This window comes from Sus scrofa, chromosome 5 (assembly GCF_054392235.1).
Source record: "Sus scrofa isolate SSC_HxYL_T2T_F1_AM1 chromosome 5, Sscrofa_HxYL_maternal_Yorkshire_Landrace_v2.0, whole genome shotgun sequence".
In the NCBI taxonomy this organism is placed as follows: Eukaryota; Metazoa; Chordata; class Mammalia; order Artiodactyla; family Suidae; genus Sus; species Sus scrofa.
Genome location: NC_139387.1, coordinates 100,076,554 through 100,096,989, shown reverse-complemented (window position 1 = coordinate 100,096,989; position 20,436 = coordinate 100,076,554). Strand labels below are relative to the sequence as shown.

At 42.2% G+C, this 20,436-nt stretch overlaps 1 long non-coding RNA gene across 2 annotated transcripts in view; it reads right to left on the bottom strand.

The window, feature by feature from the left end:
* Positions 1 to 20,436, bottom strand: part of LOC146403586 (uncharacterized) — a 403,397-nt gene that overhangs the window by 58,202 nt on the left and 324,759 nt on the right. The window contains exon 5 of one of the 2 annotated variants that reach the window (XR_014804494.1): positions 1,628 to 1,711. This is a non-coding gene — a long non-coding RNA (uncharacterized LOC146403586). Of the gene's footprint in view, positions 1 to 1,627; positions 1,712 to 10,045; positions 12,914 to 20,436 lie in introns of those variants that run through there. The other variant, XR_014804493.1, reaches the window with a different exon arrangement.

The window sequence follows — 20,436 nt, the reverse complement described above, 5'->3', positions numbered from 1 at the left end:
ACTAAAATGACTGATCTGTAAAAGGTTGTACTCTCAATCTTAAAAATAAAATCTATATTCTCTGCATCAGGTAATGAACTGCCAACAATAGGAACAACAACTAGAACAAACCAGGCAATTCTGACAACCTCATCTTAGGATAACTGCTTTTTTTCGGAACCAAGGTTTCTCTACTTTAGCACTATTGCCATTTTGAGATGGGCTTTTCCTTATTGTGGGGGGCTGTCTGCGCAATCTGGGATGATTGGTAGCCTTCCTGACCTCTATCCACTACATGCCTGGGACATCTCTGACCTCCCAAGCTGTGACAACCAAAAAGGTCTCCAGATGTTTGTCCCCAGTTGAAGATCACTGCTATAAAGTGAACCAGCCTTCTCTGGCTTCTTGTCCTGACCTGTGCCCAAGGCACCAGAGTTGTCACACTAGCTCAACACCTTTTTAATATGTATATATGTTTCTATGAACCAAAGCACCCAAACCAAGAGTTATTCCTATTAGTACAGGAGTTATAAGACATGGATGCTGACTTGTGCCAACAATCTCTGTTTCCTCAAGCCAGTGTCATTCAGTTAACTCCTCTATTACAGGACAAATAGAATCTTGATTCCCAAAGGCCTTACTTTCTGGCGGGGGGGACACACAGTCCATGAATACAAAATTGGCATCAGATTGTTTACAAAGTAAGGCACTGGTGAAGTGAGTGGGACTAAAGAGGGTGCTGAGTGACGGTCTGATAAGAATGAATGGGAAGAGGGTGACGGAGTGCATGAAACGGCCTTGCAGGGAAGCACTGTCAGGACCTGGGCAGGAGACAAACCATGCCTGCGTGAGAGGACGCGGGAGCCCCAGGAGCTTTGAGCTCTGAATCAGAGAGAAAATCCAAGAAGGCTGCAGGAGGAGCTTGTGCAGTCCTTAGGTCCCCCCCAGGCTTGGCTTCAATTTTATCTGGAGGCAACGAGAAGGCTGATCTTGAGAAGGGGCAGTGAAGTGAAAGGGGCTTCTTGATGGAAACACCTTTCATTCTGAGGTCAGGCGCTTTGGAGGAAATTGAAGGACTATTCAGTAATGCCATTTTACTCCTTAGGATGGCAGTTCAAGGATTATTTTACAGTTTTTCCTTTCCACTACCACTTCAAAAGGTGATCAGTATGGAGTTCCCCTTGTGGCTCAGCGGTTAATGAACCCCACTAGCATCCATGAGGACATGGGTTCCATCCCTGGCCTTGCTCAGTGGGTTAAGGATCTGGCATTGCCATGAGCTGTGGTGTAGGTCGCAGATGCGGCTTGGATCCTGTGTTGCTGTGGCTGTGGTGTAGGCTGGCAGCTGTAACTCCAGTTCAACCCCTAGCCTGGGAACCTCCATATGCCGCGGGCAAGGCCCTAAAAAGACAAAAAGACAAAAACAAAACAAAACAAAAAAAAACCCACAGTAAAGGTGATCAGTATGGAAATTTAGACTCTAACAAGCCCCATGTACAACCATTTCAAAGCAGCTAAATGATCCTGTGACCAAGGTCTCGTACTGTGTAGTGTCTATGTCCTCAGTACAGGGTGCTGGAAAGTGGCCTCCACGTCGCCAAATAAATGCCAGTGTCATCCAGAGCAAGAAACCATGCCAGATACTGACCAGAGGGTGGCTGTAGTAGTCACACGGGTTGGGCTTGAGTCCTGACTCCAACACAGTATCATTTGTGATCATCAATTTTCTCTCCTGTAAAAATAAGAATAAGAGGTGTATTGGAAGGAATGTTGAAAATGTTGCGATAAATCAATCATTATAATACATAATCTATAATTTATAGTATAAGGCACTTGCAGAATCTCTGGCATTTCGTAAGGAATCAATAAATGTGAGCCACATTATTATTTATGTTAATGTAAATACTTCTCTTTAAGAGTTTTAAGAATGTACCTGAATTCCCTTGAGGAGGTAAATATATTTTGTGAACCCACAAATGAGAAATGTTTAAATAGACAATGTAGTATGAAGAGGAAAACTTGCACCAGGCCTGGAGAAGAGAAAGCGTTCAAGAGTGCTTTTTGTTGTAACTACAAGGCTAGAGAAAGCATGAGCAGATCAGGTGCAGAGTTCAGAATAAGCATTATGGAGAGAGGGACAGCATGAGGCAAAGCTGATGCATTGCTTGCGGGCCCACAGGATCAAGCCAGACTGCACAGTCCTGCCCCAGAGAAGAGGCAACTCCTGCAAGTACTGTTACTGAACTCAGGTTTGCTTGCTGGCTGCCTGAAAGCCAATACTCTAGAGACAAGTGTTGTAGGAAAGGAAAGCTTGCTTTATTCAGGAGGAAAAGGTGCCTTCATGTCCAGAAGCCAACTTACAACTGCCAATCAGGGGCAGGAGCCTGCATTTATTTATTTATTTATTTATTTAATTTGCCACCCCCATAGTACCCACAGCATATGGAAGTTCCAGGGCCAGAGGTCAAATCCGAACCAGAGTTGGGAGCTATGCTGCAGTTTCAACAATGCCAGATCCTTAACCCGCTGTGCCAGGCTGGAGATCTAACTAGTGCCTTCGCAGAGAAAAGTGGAATCATTAACCCACTATGCCACAGCAGGAACTTTGGGGACAGGAACTTTTAAAAGGGAGTTTGGGGGTTGCACAGACAGAGGGCAGGAGCTCTGTGCAGAATAGCACAGTCGGCTCTGACAATGATCTTGAAGTTGGTCATATGATGGTCTGATCGGCAACATCTTGATTGTTTTATCTTTAGTTCCAGGGTGGGTTTGTTCCCATTTCTTTGAGGCCAGTTCTTGGAATTGTGCAAGACGCAGCAGTTTATGTCATGGCTACAGTTTGGGCATCATGTAGTTAACTTCTTCTGCCAGGTGGGGGTTTCAGTATCTGTAAAACCTCTTAAAGGATATGGCTCAGAATATCATCTAAAGCCTTTGAGGAGGAACTAAAGGTCCTTGACTTTGTTTAATAGCTAAACTATGACTTTATCTTGCTTGACTATTTTCCTTTGTTTCTGCATTTTCTCACTTCTCAGATTAAATTTATTTGTTGGCAATAATTTTCCTACAGATAAGATGCAAGTGGAGGACCTGGTAGGGGTTCTGTCATGCGAAGGCCCCAAAGGGAGTCTTGCGGTGTTTTGGGATGTCTCTGGGGGTCCTGTTCTCTCCACACAGTTTCCTGCACCCCCTCCTCCCTCACCTTCAAAGACAACAGAAAGAAGGGTTTGGAGCAGTTCGAACTCATCTCGTCACTCTCAACCCTGGGAAGGAATGGAAAGGGGCCTACGTCCTTGTCCGAAATGAGCTGAGGACATACGGGTCTTGTTTGAGGGCTGCTATTTCCTACACCTATCTTTTCCCCACAGAAAGGAGTGAGAGGCCGCCTGTAGGAATGAGGAAGTGGTCTCACAGATGGTAGTTTCAAGCAGAAACCAAAAGACCCCTTAAAGAATATAGCTTGAGCCAGAGCTATTCATCAAAAGGGGGTCTGACCTACTCCAAGACTGGGAATACGAGGCAGATCAGAGAGAAAGACCCAATACCAAGGCCAGATGAGCTGCTGGACCTCAGAGAGGTGAAGGAGGTGCTAGTTTACCAAACCCAATGCATTCATCATAATCTCTCTCTTTTATAGTCTTTTCTTTTTATTTTTAAAAAATTTTTATTTGTTTATTTATTTTTGTCTTTTTGCATTTTCTAGGGCCGCTTCCTGTGGCATATGGAGATTCCCAGGCTAGGGTTCTAATCAGAGCTGTAGCCGCCGGCCTATACCACAGCTACAGCAACTTGGGATCTGAGCCGCATCTGCCACCTACACTACAGCTCATGGCAACGCTGGATCCTTACCCCACTGAGCGAGGCCAGGGATTGAACCCACAACCTCATGGTTCCTAGTTGGATTCGTTAACTACTGCGCCACGACAGGAACTCCCTCTTTTCTTTTTAAATTAATTTAAAAAATATTTTTATGGCTGCATCTGCAGCATATGGAAGTTCCCAGGCTAGGAGTTTGATCAGAGCTGCAGCTGATACCCATGCCACAGCCGTAGATAGCAACACCAGATCCTGAACCCACTGACCAAGGACAGGGATAGAACCCACATCCTTGCAGAGACAATGTCAGGTTCTTAACCCGCTGAGCGACAGTGGGAACCCCCGTCATCATCTCTTGGTTCTATGTCCAGAATGCCAAACTGTGGGTCTTGATTTTATCGGGAAGAGTAAACAACGTCCTTCTATTCGAGGTAGGTCTAATTTCAGTTTAAGTCATACCGTCTCTGAAACAGTGACCCCTGGCCCTCCTGCGTGTTGACGTCTTGCTGCCCTAGAGCCTTATCCTGACCTGATCCCTCTGGTTTCTGATTTCTCTGTCTCAGATCACCTCCCCACTTCCTACCATCTTTCAGGTTTTTTTTGGTACCTCGGCCTCCAGGCTATATGTTTCATGTGTTCCTACCCTCTGGTTCCATCTTCTTCCTTAGTTCATACTCTGCTGTAGTTCTTCGGGTCTATCAACCTTCATGTCACAATCCCTTATTGCTCCAGTCTCAGTGTAACAGAGCAGGAGGGTCTGTGAGCCCTCAGAAGAGACTGGGCAGTGTTTTGCAAAAGAGGAACAAGGGATGATAATCATGGATATTGAATTTGTTCTTCTGCATTTCCTTATACTGTTATAACTTAGTCGAAGCTGTGAACTGACCGTGTGTGCCTGCACACAGTGTGTACAGCTTGTGATGAGAGGAGGCACTTGTGAAGGAGGCCATCGGGAGAGACTCGGGCAGGTGCAAGCGTATGGTTCAGTGTGGAAGTCTGCCCTTCAGTTCTTCCTCTTCCACCCCCTTAGGCTCCTCGATGGTTATGCCAGGGTTCTCTTGAGTTTCCCCTGTGTATGAGATGGGCTCCTTCTTTGTTTTATTACCCAGATGTCATTTCTGCCATTTGATGTTTATTAACTATGGCATCTTACTATTACAAAGGACCCTTTGCCGAGACTAAGTGTGACAGCAAAACCAGTGGACGTCTCATACGCATCAGTGTTTTGGAAAGAGAACCTTTTTCATTGTTTAATTCCTGTTTATTCCTTGGTGTAAGTAAATGCTCTCCGACTTCCTTAAGATGTTTTTAACTTAGCAGTACAATTGCATGGTTATATTTTCTGAGAGTATATAGAGATAACATAATTCCCTGTTGGCTTTCTATTTTGAGTTGTACCCCTTCATCTCTCTCTCTTCATTATCCAGTCTGTTAGGCTTATGTCATGTTGGCCAAAATGATACTTTTAACTAAAATACAGTAGTCTCATCATTTAAAGTTTTGCTAACAGGGAAAAACTGGGATAAATATAAAGGAATAATAATAGTTAAATGGTGAAATTCAGAATTACAGAGCAGGTATCTTAGGGATAATAGGCAGTCGTTAAAATTATTAAAAAATCATGATTTCAGAAAAAGTTAATAGCATGGAAAATGTTTATTACACAATCTAAGAGAAAAGGACAAGATGCAAAGTCACGTAAATTATATAATTTAAAAAATAGCTAAAAACATAGATTACATATGAAGAAAAACATTGGAAGGAAAACACTAAATGTTAATAGAGTCTATATCTGATATGGGTTTAAGGCTGGTTTTATATTGTTTTATTTCCATGCTTTCCAAATTTTCTTCTTTGTGCATTATATCAGAAAAAAATAAACATGATAAATTTTTTCTTAATAAGATCTTGCTTATAATATCTTTTCAAGCTACAGCTCTTGGTTCTACCATCTTCCCAGAAAGCGTCTCTCCCTTATATTAATTGCCCTCTCATTAGTAATTCACTTAAATCTCCCTCCTTTTCACATACGAAGAAATGGAGGCTCAGTGAGGCCATAAGACTTACACAGGGCATACACCTCGTAAGTGCTGCCTCTTCCCAGCCTGCTTTCTCAACTGGACTCTCCTACTTTACCTGGTCATACACACATCTATCTTGTGATGTGTGTACATGGAGAGAGCAACCACATAATTGAAAAGGTAAGTTTGTGAATGCAAGACGGGAATGTGTGTGTACACACGGTTTTTAAATGCTTGTCATTTCCCAGCACAGCAATTTATTTTCTGTAGGTTGTAGGTAAGGAGGGAAGTTCCAGTTGTCAGAGAACAAATATTTTTGTTCCTTTGTAATTCCCGAGTTATCAGCATACAATGCCTTCGATTCAGATTCTTTTGTGGCAACGTTGGATCCTTAATGCACTGAGCAAGGCCAGGGGTTGAACCCACATCCTCATGGACACTTAGCGGGGTTCTTAACCGGCTGAGTCACAATGGGAACTCTGAGATTCCAAACAAATTTCTGAATCAGAATATTTTATAAGATTGATAAGAAAATGATAATTAAAATACCACCCATAAAACCAAAGCTACTTGACTTTCTCTCTCTCTCTCTCTCTCTTTTTTTTTTTTTTTTTGGTCTTTTTTGCCTTTTCTAGGGCTGCTCCCTCGGCATATGGAGGTTCCCAGGCTAGGGGTCGAATCGGAGCTTTAGCCGCCGGCCTACACCAGAGCCACAGCAACACGGGATCGGAGCCACGTCTGTGACCTGCACCACAGCTCATGGCAACGCCGGATCCTTACCCCACTGAGCAAGGCCAGGGATTGAACCCGAAACCTCGTGGTCCCTAGTCGGATTCGTTAACCACTGCGCCACGCAGGAACTCCTTGACTTTCTCTTTATGCTTTTTTTACTCATTTGATTTAGCAGAACTTTATATCGATACTAGAAATAACTGATTGATTAGTTAACTAATTGAATATTTAAACATGTCCTAGGTGTTTTGCCAGATGTAATTTGAAATACAAAGATAAAAAGACACAGTTCCTGGCATGGAGGGTGTTAAAGCCTAGAGCTCTATTCGTGCACCACCAAGGACACGACTAACAACAAAGGAAGGTGGGGAAGGAGGAGACCACATGGTCTGAGTAGAGACTGAGTCGGTCTGAAGGGGTTTTGTCAGTTTATCCAGGGGCAGCAAATCCTGCTGCCAGATGACAGGAAAGGTGGTTTTTGTAACATTTTCCCTGCAACATGTGTAATGTCTATAAAGCCATGGACCATGTGGTTCTGTCCCTGGGCAGTACTGTGTGCAAAAGAACTCAGCTCCCAACAGCAATTTCAGAGTATCTCCACCACTTCATTTGTATTTCTCAAATACTGCGAAGGGTACCAAGAGCTCTCAGAAAATTTCCTCAAGTTCCCCCCTTTATCTTTCCCTCAAGCTGCCTTCACACTCTACAGTGATTCTCCCTCCTGGCTTCGATTCTGAGCCGTTTCCTCTGGCCCCAGCTTGGGCTGTTTTCATTTTCCTCTGCCCGCCCTCGCTGGCTCTTTGTCCTAATTGACTCTGTCAAATCTTGCTCACTTTCTATCACCTCGCAGGGGCTGCTCTCTGTCCATCCCTGAGGGCTCTTCGGTACTCAGGCCAAAGGAAGCATGGCTCTCTTCCGTCATCTCTTCTCAGAAGGTGGGGGGGGGGGGGGAGAGAAGCAGACAAAGCCAGAATCTTCTTCAGCAGGATGGAAAGACCTGTTTAAGAGTCTTATTTAAAGTAGTTGTTGCACTCTTATAGAGGTTCGAAATCTTTCCTAAGACCTACAGTATCTGAGGTCCTGCACGCCAGGGCTTTAATCGCCTGCCTATAGAATTCCTCTGGCAGAGGGCTGTTGCCTATAGATTTTCAGACATCTGCTGCTGCACATTTCACCGCAGCTGCGATTCACTCAGGAAACAGCCCTTCAACTGCAGAAATGTAGGTCAGGACCATACGTGTTTAGGATGTCATTCATATGGAGGATGAAAGACAAGAATTCCTATTGTAAATTTCCTCTTTCCTTAATTCATTCTGGTATTTTCCAGGGTTGTAGGTCTTGGTACTTTAATTTTTCTTGGTCTCATATGGGAAACAGTGGATTCTTTCACATTCCTATTCATGGACATGTGTACATGTTATGACACAATCAATAAACCATCATTAAAGAGATTATTTACCAGAAATATAAGATTTTCCAAAATTGATTCAAGAAATAAATAGTTATGACTACCAGCCTGTATATTATGGGAATGAATTTGATCAAGTATTCATGGGTTATGGGCTGAGAGATGAATTTTTGAGTAGTTATGGGGCTCTGCTACTGTGCTGGTTGACGGATTATTTAGTTGTATATGTATAATATATGCACACAATTGTTTCCATAATGACACGGGGTGTAGAAATGGAATTGCACGAGTATTAGAAAAAGACTCATCCAAGTCCTTTTACACTAAATCCCTCTCCAAGCCAGGAAGGTGAGAAGGCTGCAAACGGGTGGATGTAAGCTGTCCCCAGCTCGTTGCGTCCTCTCATTCTTGCTGGAAGTGCTAATGAACTGAGCGTTCGCACAAAACCCAGCACACAGTCCTCCCTCCAATCTTTGCGGAGTGAAAAATGAACCCCCCCCCACGAGAGCACAGAAGGCTACAAGGTAGGAAGGAGCTGAGTGCATCCTGTTCGTTTATACACTGCAGAGTTGTTCCCTGCATAATCACAGAGCTGCTGAAGATGATTCATCTGAAAGACCTATTTAAGGAAGGAAGTGAAAGTCAGAGGCTAAAAAATGACCCATAATCAGGTGCTGACAGTTGTGTGTTGAAAGGGTCCATGTAAAGCCAAACTTTCCAACCACAAAAAGGGACCTGTTTTTTTCAACATTTTGGGGGGAAGAAATTAAGGGGAAAGCTGAGCTAAGATGAAAGGTCTAGAAGGCGTTTTAACTTGCTTGACACGGGGAAATAAGAGAAATCTACTAAGTAGATTAAATGCATAAATGTCTAATCATGCGTTTACTTTGAATTCCCATGAAAGTTTGTAGGATTTGTAAGAAGACTCCAAAGTTTGTTTTTGATGCAAGGTAGGCCATCTCATATGTCCCCAGTTGAAAAGCCTTATGAAATCGGGTACACATGACTTGACAATTCAGGGGCAGAATGTTCAGATTGTCGGTGGTCGATGTTCCCTGCTGCTTCTTTGTAAGTTAATATATGCATTTATTCCCTCACTCACTTATTTCTTTTTAGCAAAATTCAAAAGAGAGTTAGGACTACACGCTGGGCATTGTGCTAGGTTTGGGGGATACAAAAAAAAAATGTGTTTCCCTCTGTCAAGGACCTTACAGTCCGGTTTGTAAGACAAGAAAAGAGACTTTGACTGTATAGTGTTATGAATGCTGTGACAAAAAATACACCCAGAGTGCTAATTCAGACTGAGGGATCTCAGAGGCTTCCAGGAAGTGGCCTTTGAATGAAAGCTTTGAATAAAAATGAGCTTAACCAGATGAAGGTAAGGCACTGGAGCATGACTACTACAGGCATAGATTCTACAGCCAGGCCGTCTGGGTTTTGCTGGAAACCAGGCGTGACTGCAGGCAAATGGCCCTTACTTCTCTCCTTGAGTGGGGATAACAATGGTATCTACCATCGACTTACCCATCCCAGGGTGGTAAGGATGAACATGTGAGTTCATGTTTGCAGAGCACTCAGAACAGGGCCTGTCTGCTGAAGCGTTAGGTAAATGTGTGAGGAATCAAGGTCCAGGCTAGCAGGTATATTTGCTGCAGTGGCATGCATGCTGCATACAGGAAAGGGTTGGAAACAGAGTGGAGGGTCCACAGCGAAAAGAGTTAAAAGCTAAGTCCAGAGAGAAATGAAGCCTGTGTTAAAGAACATGGATATTATCCTCAGACACCATGAAGAACCATGGAAGCATCTTCAGCAAAGAAGTGATAAGATTAGATTTGTGCTTTAAACAGGTCGTTCTGGCGACGTTGTGGAGAGTGGATTGGAGGGTGAGTGGCAACTCCGAAGTTTTGGAGGCAAAAGAGTGTTTTCTCAAATTTCGTGATAGCAAGAATCATTGGAGGTGCTTTTTAAACATACATATTTCCGGGCGCAGCAGGTTAAGGATCTGGCATTGTCACTGCAGTAGCTTGGGTCACTGCGGGGGAGCGGGTGTGATCCCTGGCCGAGAACGTCCACATGCCATGGGTGTGACCAACAAAATAAATAAATATACATATTTCCAGGCTCCTTTCTGGGAGGTTATGACTCAAAACACTTGGGGCAGGTTTGGTAATCTATGTTTTTAATGAGCATGAAAACATATGCTTCCTGTCTTCAGATGATTCCTGTCTTCAGAGAGATTTTGCAAACACTGAGTCAGGTGGTAGTTGTAGGCATCCAAGGGCTAATGAGGACCTAAACGAAAGTAGTGGAAACAATGTGGCTGGAGATAAGGGGCCATATTTCAAAAGGAAGAAGCAACAGGACTTAGTGATCAATAGGATGGAGCCAAGGATGACACTCAGATTTTTGGTCTGGGTGTTTGGGCAGATTGTGGAAGAATTTGGAAGAAAAGGATGTCTAGGGGTGAGGTTAATGAGATCAGACTCGGACTCATTGAGTTTGGAGTGTGTCAGTGGGAAGAACGTCGAGTCTGAGGTTGACATATGTGCCTGAAGTACAGGAAAGAGCTTTGGGCTGGAAACAGAAGAATGGAAATCATCAGTGAACAGGTAGTAAGTGAAGCTTGGCGAACTCCAACATTTAACTGGTAGATAAGGCGGACTTAATCCTATCATATTTGTTTACTCATTCATGCACTTAATCATTCATCCAACAAACCATTTAAAATGGTTATTTTATGATTGGCATCATGCTACATACTTTTTCCATAAAGAAGACTGTGAAGAAATAGGTAAGGAAAAGTATAGTGTTATCGAGGCTAAGGGGGAAGAGCGTTATCAGACGATGGCAAGAAGCCAAATGAGATGAGTGAAATGGGTTCCCTGGATTTAGCCAGAAACAAGAAGGGCATTGGTAACTTAGGAAAGAATAGATTCTGCTGAGTGATGGGTAAGGAAACTGAACTTGAGGCATGGCTTGAGGCATGACTGGGGAGTGAGGAGGTGGAGGTAATGAAGGAAGAAGAGGGGTAGAGGAGGTAGGCTGCCGAAACAGGGTTACGAAGTCTTCCCTCCCTAATGCCTGCCACTCTGCAGTGTTTCCTCAGAGTTACTCCCATCAAGAGGAGGAGTCTCTTGCTTTACCTCTTAATCTGTGCTTAGTCATGTGACTTACTATGACCAATAGGACATTAGCAAATGTGATGCAAAGGGAAGCTTGAAAATTCCTTGAGCATTGGGGCTTGCCTCTCTTGCTGCTCTTGAGAACCCCATGGCTGCCACCAGGTAAATATAAACCTGGACTAATTTGCTGGAGACATGTGGCCAGGCATCTTCATTGCCCTCTGGCAGCCAGCATCCACTGACAGCCAGCACCCAGCCTCCCAACATTGAGCAAGACAATGAATCAGCCCTTGGCCCATCTATGCACTGACTTTAGCTGCAGAGTGAATCTAGTCAATTGTAGTAGAATGGCCCAGCAAACACCAGCTTAAATCACTGATGTCCCGAAAAGTGATACTGTTTTAAGCCACCTTTTGGGGGTAGTAAAATAATGGATAGAACAGAATATTATCTGAATGTCAAAGATTTCATATGTCTAAGTTGTCCTGGGGTTTGTATCTGAGCTGGATTGGTGGTAGGGGAAGCTTTGGTTATTCTTGGTCTCTTTTCTCTTCTTGACATCCTGTCCAGGCAAAAACAATAAAAGTAATGGACAGGAGTGGAGTGACTCAGTCATGCAGTACTGCTGCTTCATGCCACAACACGGATGAATCTTAAAATAATTATGCTGAGTGAAAAGAGGCAGACTCCCCCTACTCCGCAAAGTACATTCTATATAATTCCATTTATATAAAATTCTAGAAAATGTACCTTCATCTACAATGAAAGAAGACAGACCAATGGTTGCCTGGGAATGAGATGAGTGAGGAAGGGACAGATTACAAAGGGATACAAGGAAATTTTTAGGGATAATGGATAGACTCATTATATTGATTGTGGTGATAGATTTATGGGTGTATACTGTATACGTATGTCCAAACTTAAAAAATGTACATTTTATTTTTATTATTATTGACTTTTTAGGGCCACACCCGTGGCATATGGAGGTTCCCAGGAGAGGGGTCTAATCTGAGCGATAGCTGCTGGCCTATGCCACAGCCACAGCAATGCCAGATCCGAGTCGAGTCTGAGACCTACACCACAGCTCACGGCAATGCTGGATCCTTAACCCACTGAGCAAGGTCAGGGATCGAACCTGTGTCCTAATAGATCTAGTGAGATTCGTTTCTGCTGAGCCATGATGGGAACTCTCAAAATGTAAATTTTAAATATGTGCAATTCAGTGCACATCAATTATACCTCAATAAATCTGTTAAAGAGAAAAAGAACAAGCAACACCTTCTACTGTGCTTCCTATTCATAGGTTTAGTTGCAGGAAAAATGCTCCCCTCCCCCGTCCCAAGATGTTCCTGGCTTTATCTCTGGACCTGGAAATATGAACATGTGGAAATAGGTAGGACTGCAAATATTTTAGCTTAAAAGGCAAAGGAGCTTTGCAGGTATAATCACAGACCTTGAGGTTAGGAAATTATCCTCAGTTAAGTGCACAGGCACAGTCTAATCACATGAGTCCTGAAAAGGGAAGTAACTTTCCCCTTTGGGTCAGAGAAATGAGAAAGAAGAGGAAGGAGGAGAGATTTGAAGGACTTCACATGGCTGGCTTTGAAGATGGAAGGAATGGACTGGGAGCCAGGGAATGTGGCAGCCTCTAGAAGCTGGGAATGGGCCTCAGGGTACAGGAAGCAAGACGACGAGGCTTTGCTGGGAAGATGGCGTGGCTGGGTGCAGAGAGGCTGGGGCTGCGGACAGGCATGGGCTGCACTGGCAGGAAGCCGCAGCTGCAAGGAGCTCACCGAGGGCCTGGCCCCACTGCAGCTACACGGGCACAGGTTTAACTTAAAGAAAAAGAAGAGAAAAGAAAAGACGATGAGACGTAAGTCTTCCTTCCATCCCCAAGAAGTAAATTCTACAAATAACCCAAAAGAGTGAGAAGCATTCTCCTCAATATCTTAGAAGGAAATGCAGCCTGTAGACACCTGCACTGGAGGTTGGTGAGGCCCATACTTGACCGCTGACATACTAACTATATGAGACTTAATTTATGTTGTTTGATGCTACTAAATTGGTGCTAACTTATCACAACCGTCATAGAATATGACTGCATAATGAGTTCAGGAGCCGAAAGTTGAACTTACTGACTAATGTGAGCTATTTGAATGACCTGTATGTCCTAGTTATAAATCACAAAAAAATCAAGAGGTGATTGCATTTTGCCTCCATTTGTTTCCATTTTACTAACTTCGGGCTTATTTACCTTTTAAAATGCTGCTCTGGACACTAAGGTATTCTGCCATAGGCTGGTTGTGGGAACCTAGCTCTTCTGATCCCCCAGTCAGAACCATACCCAGGTGACACTTTTTTTTTTTCTTTTTGTCTTTTGTCTTTTTAGGGCTGCACCGGCGGCATATGAAGGTTCCCAGGCTAGGGGTCTAGTCGGAGCTATAGCTGCCAGCCTACACCAGAGCCACAGCAATGCCAGACCCGAGCCATGTCTGCGACCTACACCACAGCTCATGGCAATGCCAGATCATCAACCCACTGAGCAAGGCCAGGGATCAAACATGCAACTCAGGGTTTCTAGTCGAATTTGTTTCCGCTGCGCCACGATGGGAACTCCTAGGTGACATTTTCTAACTGTAGATATACCTTCTCATTAAATAACAGTCCCTACATCACCATCGTAAATTATGGTTTTTGTTTGTGTGTGCAGACTTTGAAAGGCAACAGAGACCAAGGGAAAATATTACAGTTTTTTTCAGACACCTATGCACTCTTCAAGTCGCGAACTCTGAAAACAGATTGCCTGGGTTTAAATAGTGGCTCCACTCTACACCTTATGAGACTTGCTGAGCAGGAGTGGTACACTGACAGAGAGGATTAAATGAGTCCATCCTTGTAAGACACTTTTAACAATGCGTGGTATCTATATGCACTTAGCAAGTGCTGGGCTGCTAACTCTGCTGCTGCTGCTGCTGCTGAGACCTTTGCTGCTGATAGGAACATTTCCGACTCATTAATGGATTCATATGCCCCAGTTTCATATGTGCTAACAAAAAGGGCCTCCGTTTGCCATTCTTGTGTGCCCGTCCTGCTAAGATGCAGATCACTTCCTCTGCCTTTTTTACACTAAAAGTTCCTGTTTCTTCTGAAGTAGAAGCAGGAAGAGAAAAATCACATAGTGACGTTTGCTGAACACAACAGAATTCTGTCCAATGACTTCTTTCCTCATCAGCTCACGATAATGAGCCAAAAGATTAATGAAATTGGGTTGTCTCTGAAAACAAAACAGAACATTCTGACCAAACCATTTACAATGTTTATTACACATCAGTTTTCCTGTGTAATATTTATTTAAGGAAAGGCCCTCTCTGATAGGAGGGACTTGGTTTTAGATCATTAAATCAGACAGATTAAAGTGATGATCCAGAGTTCCCTTGTGGTTCAGTGGGTTAAGGATCCAGTATTGTCACTGCTGTGGTGTGGTTTGATCCCAGGAAATTCTGCATGCTGCAGGTGTGGCAAAGAAAAAAAAAAGGGGAGTTCCCGTCGTGGCGCAGTGGTTAACGAATCCAACTAGGAACCATGAGGTTGCGGGTTCAGTCCCTGCCCTTGCTCAGTGGGTTAACGATACAGCGTTGCCGTGAGCTGTGGTGTGGGTTGCAGACGCGGCTCAGATCCCGCGTTGCTGTGGCTCTGGCGTAGGCGGGCGGCTACAGCTCCAATTAGACCCCTAGCCTGGGAACCTCCATATGCCGTGGGAGCGGCCCAAAGAAATAGCAAAAAGACAAAAAAAAAAAAAAAAAAAGGCTATCTGATTCGGGAGAAGAAAAAGATACTCTATATCATGGAATTTATTTTTAGTGAACTTATTTTCATGGCATTGAGTACACCGAGGAGAAAACACATGGATGATATTGCTAATTTAGTACCATGTTTGCTTCAGGCTCTACTTGTAGGTTTTTCTTTCTAGATGGGCAGCCCACTTTTTGGTCTTTGTTTTTGAATGGAGTGCTGAAGAGATGCTCCCTGATGTATGGAACAGTCAACTTAAAACAAAGTGGCAGCGTTAATGTAGGCAGTTTTTTCACTGTGGTTACAAGATGACAGGGGCTTCCAAATTTGCACGCTGTCTGTTGAAAGGGAGTTGGGTGCTGGATCTAAGAGAACTGTGTGGGCAACCTGGACCATGGGTATTTCAATTTGAAAATTTTTGTTAGTTGCCATAGTAATTGTCACAATCATGTGGTTTGTGTGGTCTTCGTAATACTGAACACCTCTCAGAAGCACCCAGCCAGCAGCAGTGTTTTACCCGCCCTTGCCTGTGTGTCTTATAAAATAATGTGTAGTGAGATATTAAGCTTAACTAAAAACAAAAACTGATCATTATATATCTTTATGTAAAGCATGTTTATTTTGCAATTATTCTTCAACCAAGAAATTATTGGGAAGTGATTTTTTCCCCCCAAAACAAGGAGTCCCAGAAACCAAGATTACAAAGTTTCATAAAAAGAACAGGAAACGCCTTTCTTGTTATGAATGTGTTGTGTCATCATGACATTGCTCAAGTTCAGACTGAAATTTAAGCTGAATCAAAAGTGACTGTATATGTTACTAATCCCTTTGCAAATGGTGCCCACTATGGCCGTGGACTACTTAGTCCCTCGATACTATTCTGAAAGCTAAGTTGCAGAAAACTAAGTTTTCAGGTAGTTTTTGAAACACTAACAGGCGTTATTTGGCTAAGCACAATACTTAGATTGCAATTGTTATATACTTGAATGCTTATGGTCGAAACTTCATAGCCCTCCTCATCTTTCCCATAGAATTATTTTTATTTTATCTTGTTGAATATTAATTCTGAAACGAAAGCACAGCTATAATAATGATAAAAATAGAAGTCTCTTTTTTGGGTTATTCTATTTTTTAACTTTTATTTTTTCTTCCAGTTTTACTGAGACATAACTGACATGCAGCACTGCATAAGTTTAAGGTGTGATGCATAATGCTTTGAATTCCATACATCATGAATGATTATCACGGTAAGTCTAGTGAACATCCATCATCTTGTATAGATCCATCATCAAAACTGAAGAAACAGAAATAATTTTTCTCGTGATATCTTAGGATTTACTCTCATAATAACTTTCATGTATAAAGTAGTGCAGGGTGAATTGTGCTATCATATTAGACACTACGTCTCCAGTAATTATTGATCTCCTAACTGCAAGTTTGTACTTTTTGACTGCCTTTATTTAATTCCTCCTCGCTCTACTCCCTGTCTCTGGTAACTACAAATCTGATCTTGTTTCCTATGAGTTTGTTGTTTTTTTTTTAAAGTTTTTAATTTTTTTAAATTTTCCCACTGTACAGCAAGGGGATCAAGTTATCCTTACATGTATACATTACAATTACATTTTTTTCGCCACCCTTTGTTCTGTTGCAACATGAGTATCTAGACAAAGTTCTCAATGCTATTCAGCAGGATCTCCTCGTAAATCTGTTCTAAGTTGTGTCTGATAAGCCCAAGCTCCCGATCCCTCCCACTCCCTCCCCCTCCCATCAGGCAGCCACAAGTCTTTTCTCCAAGCCCATGATTTTCTTTTCTGAGGAGATGTTCATTTGTGCTGGATATTAGATTCCAGTTATAAGTGATATCGTATGGTATTTGTCTTTGTCTTTCTGGCTCATTTCACTCAGTATGAGAGTCTCTAGTTCCATCCATGTTGCTACAAATGGCATTATGTCATTCTTTTTTATGGCTGAGTAGTATTCCATTGTGTATGTATACCAATTCTTCCGAATCCAATCATCTGTCGATGGACATTTGGGTTGTTTCCATGTTCTGGCTATTGTGAATAGTGCTGCAATGAACATGCGGGTGCACGTGTCTCTTTTAAGTAGAGTTTTGTCCGGATAGATGCCCAAGAGTGGGATTGCGGGGTCATATGGAAGTTCTATGTATAGATTTCTAAGGTATCTCCAAACTGTTCTCCATAGTGGCTGTACCAGTTTACATTCCCACCAACAGTGCAGGAGGGTTCCCTTTTCTCCACACCCCCTCCAGCACTTGTTATTTGTGGATTTATTAATGATGGCTATTCTGACTGGTGTGAGGTGGTATCTCATGGTAGTTTTGATTTGCATTTCTCTTATAATCAGCGATGTTGAGCATTTTTTCATGTGTTTTCTGGCCATCTGTATATCTTCCTTGGAGAAATGTCTATTCAGGTCTTTTGCCCATTTTTCCACTGATTGATTGGCTTTTTTGCTGTTGGGTTGTATAAGTTGTTTATATATTCTAGAGATTAAGCCCTTGTCGGTTGCATCATTTGACACTATTTTCTCCCATTCTGAAAGTTGTCTTTTTGTTTTCTTTTGGGTTTCCTTTGTTGTGCAAAAGCTTTTCAGTTTGATGAGGTCCCATGGGTTTATTTTTGCTCTAATTTCTATTGCTTTGGGAGACTGACCTGAGAAAATATTCATGATGTTGATGTCAGAGAGTGTTTTGCCTATGTTTTCTTCTAGGAGTTTGATGGTGTCCTGTCGTATATTTAAGTCTTTCAGCCATTTTGAGTTTATTTTTGTGCATGGTGTGAGGGTGTGTTCTAGTTTCATTGCTTTGCATGCAGTTGTCCAGGTTTCCCAGCAATGCTTGCTGAAGAGACTTTCTTTTTCCCTTTATGTTCTTGCCTCCCTTGTCAAAGATTAATTGACCATAGGTGTCAGGGTTTATTTCTGGGTTGTCTGTTCTGTTCCATTGGTCTGTCTGTTTGTTTTGATACCAGTACCACACTGTTTTGATGACTGTGGCTTTGTAGTATTTCTTGAAGTCTGGGAGAGTTAGGCCTCCTGCTTGGTTTTTGTTTCTCAGGATTGCGTTGGTTTGTTTTTGAAGTCTTTCACTTTGCTGAGATTTGATTATGTTTTCTCATTTTTATTAGAAGGGGATAAGGCTGGCTTCAATCTTTGATTGAGGTATAGGTCATGGTGAACTGAAGTGCCTCCATTGGCTTGCAGACTTTTTTTTTTTTTCTTTTTCCTTTTTTTTATTACTCAAATGAATTTATCACATCTGTAGTTATATAATGATCATAACAATGTGATTTCACAGGATTTCCATCCCACAGCCCAGGCACATCCCCCCACCCCCAAAACTGTCTCCTCTGGAGACCATAAGTTTTCAATGTCTGTGAGTCAGCATCTGTTCTGCAAAGAAGTTCAGTCTGTCCTTTTTTTCAGATTCCACATGTCTGTGAAAGCATTTGATGTTGGTGTCTCATTGTATGGCTGACTTCACTTAGCATGATAGTTTCTAGGTCCATCCATGTTGCAAAAAAGGGTGGTATTTCATTCTTTTTAATGGTTGAGTAATATTCCATTGTGTATATGTACCACATCTTCTGGATCTACTCCTCTGTCAATGGACATTTATGTTGTTTCCATGTCTTGGCTATTGTGCTGCAATGAACATGTGTCTTTGTGAGTCGTGGTTTTCTCTGGATAGAAACTGGACAGCCACATGGAAAAGAATGAAATTAGAACGCTCCCTAACGCCATATACAAAAATAAACTCCAAATGGATTAAAGACCTAGATATAAGACAAGACACTATCAAACTCCTAGAGGAAAACATAGGCCAAACACTCTCTGACATAAACCACAGCAACATCTTCTCAGATCCACCTATCAGAGTATTGACAATAAAAAGAAAAATAAACAAATGGGATCGAATCAAACTTCAAAGTTTCTGCACTGCAAAGGAAACCCTAAACAACACAAAAAGACAACCCATAGAATGGGAGAAAATTTTTGCAAGTGAATTGACTGACAAGGGATTAATCTCCAAAATTTATAAACAACTTCTGCAGCTCCATACCAAAAAAACAACCAAGCCTATCTAAAAATGGGCAGAAGATCTAAACAGACAATTCTCCAAAGAAGACATAGAGATGGCCAAGAAACACATGAAAAGATGTTCAATGTCACTCATTATTAGAGAGATGCAAATCAAAACCACTCTGAGGTACCACCTTACACCAGCCAGAATGGCCATCATCCAAAAGTCTACAAACAATAAGTGCTGGAAAGGGTGTGGAGAAAAAGGAACACTAGTACACTGTTGGTGGGATTGTAAATTGGTGTAACCACTGTGGAAAGCAGTATGGAGACTCCTCATAAAACTAAACATAGAACTACCATTTGATCCAGCAATCCCACTCCTGGGCTTGCAGACTTTTTGAGAGAAGTGGCTCTTCTGGATTTGGGATGGTTGTGAATGCTTGAATAGAGCAGCAGGAATTGACCATTTCTTACTATTTCCAGTGAAATTCCTTTAAAAATTTTTGAGTGACTGATAAACATCATTTCTTACATTTAATATACTAGATACATACACGGATTAATTAAAAATTAGGTAGCATGTCCCATCTGGAAATCTTTGTACAGCGATAGATTTCACTGCCTTTGAAGTTTATTGTCAGTAGCTGTGTTCTAAGTGAGCACTTCATTTATTATTAAAGGTACTTTGATCATAAGAATTTCACCCATCAGGAAAAATAGCAAGAAAACTACACACTTGGCAACCTACTCCAGGTGAAAGCATTTGTGGGTGAAAAGTCATCAATTTTATAGTCTGGCTTTTCTATGTCCTTTTCTTTTTTTAATTTTTTTAAAAATTTTTTGTCTTTTTGCCTTTTCTAGGGCCGAACCCACGGCATATGGAGGTTCCCAGGCTAGGGGTCTAATCAGAGCTAATGCTGCCGGCCTACACCAGGGCCACAGCAACACCAGATCCGAGCTGCTTCTGCGACGTACACCACAGCTCACGGCAACGCAGGGTCCTTAACCCACTGCGAGAGGCCAGGGATCGAACCTGCAACCTATGGTTCCTAGTTGGATTCATTTCTGCTGTGCCACTACGGGAACTCCAAATTGCTCCTTTTTAATTTAAATATTTCAAATTTAATTTTGAATATATAAGGCATTCTTGTGGTTCAAAAAAAACATCAATTAAACAGTGAAAAGTGTCTTTTATATTCACTTCTTTCATTCCTTCAGTTTACCCCTAGGCCCAACCCTCTGGGTAATAGCTATTGTTATCCTAGAGTATTCATTTAGAATTCCTTTATGCATATACAAGAAAGCATAGATATATTATTGTCCTTCTTTTTACTCAAAAGATAACATACTACACAACTCGGCTCTTTTTTCACTGAACAAATCCTACTTTTTGCTTAATTTCACTATTTTCACTTAATATACCTTGGATACTACTTGATATCAGCACATGGAGAGTTTTCACATTCAATGTTTAAACACAACCCATAATTCCATTATATCGGCATGCTACTACTTATTT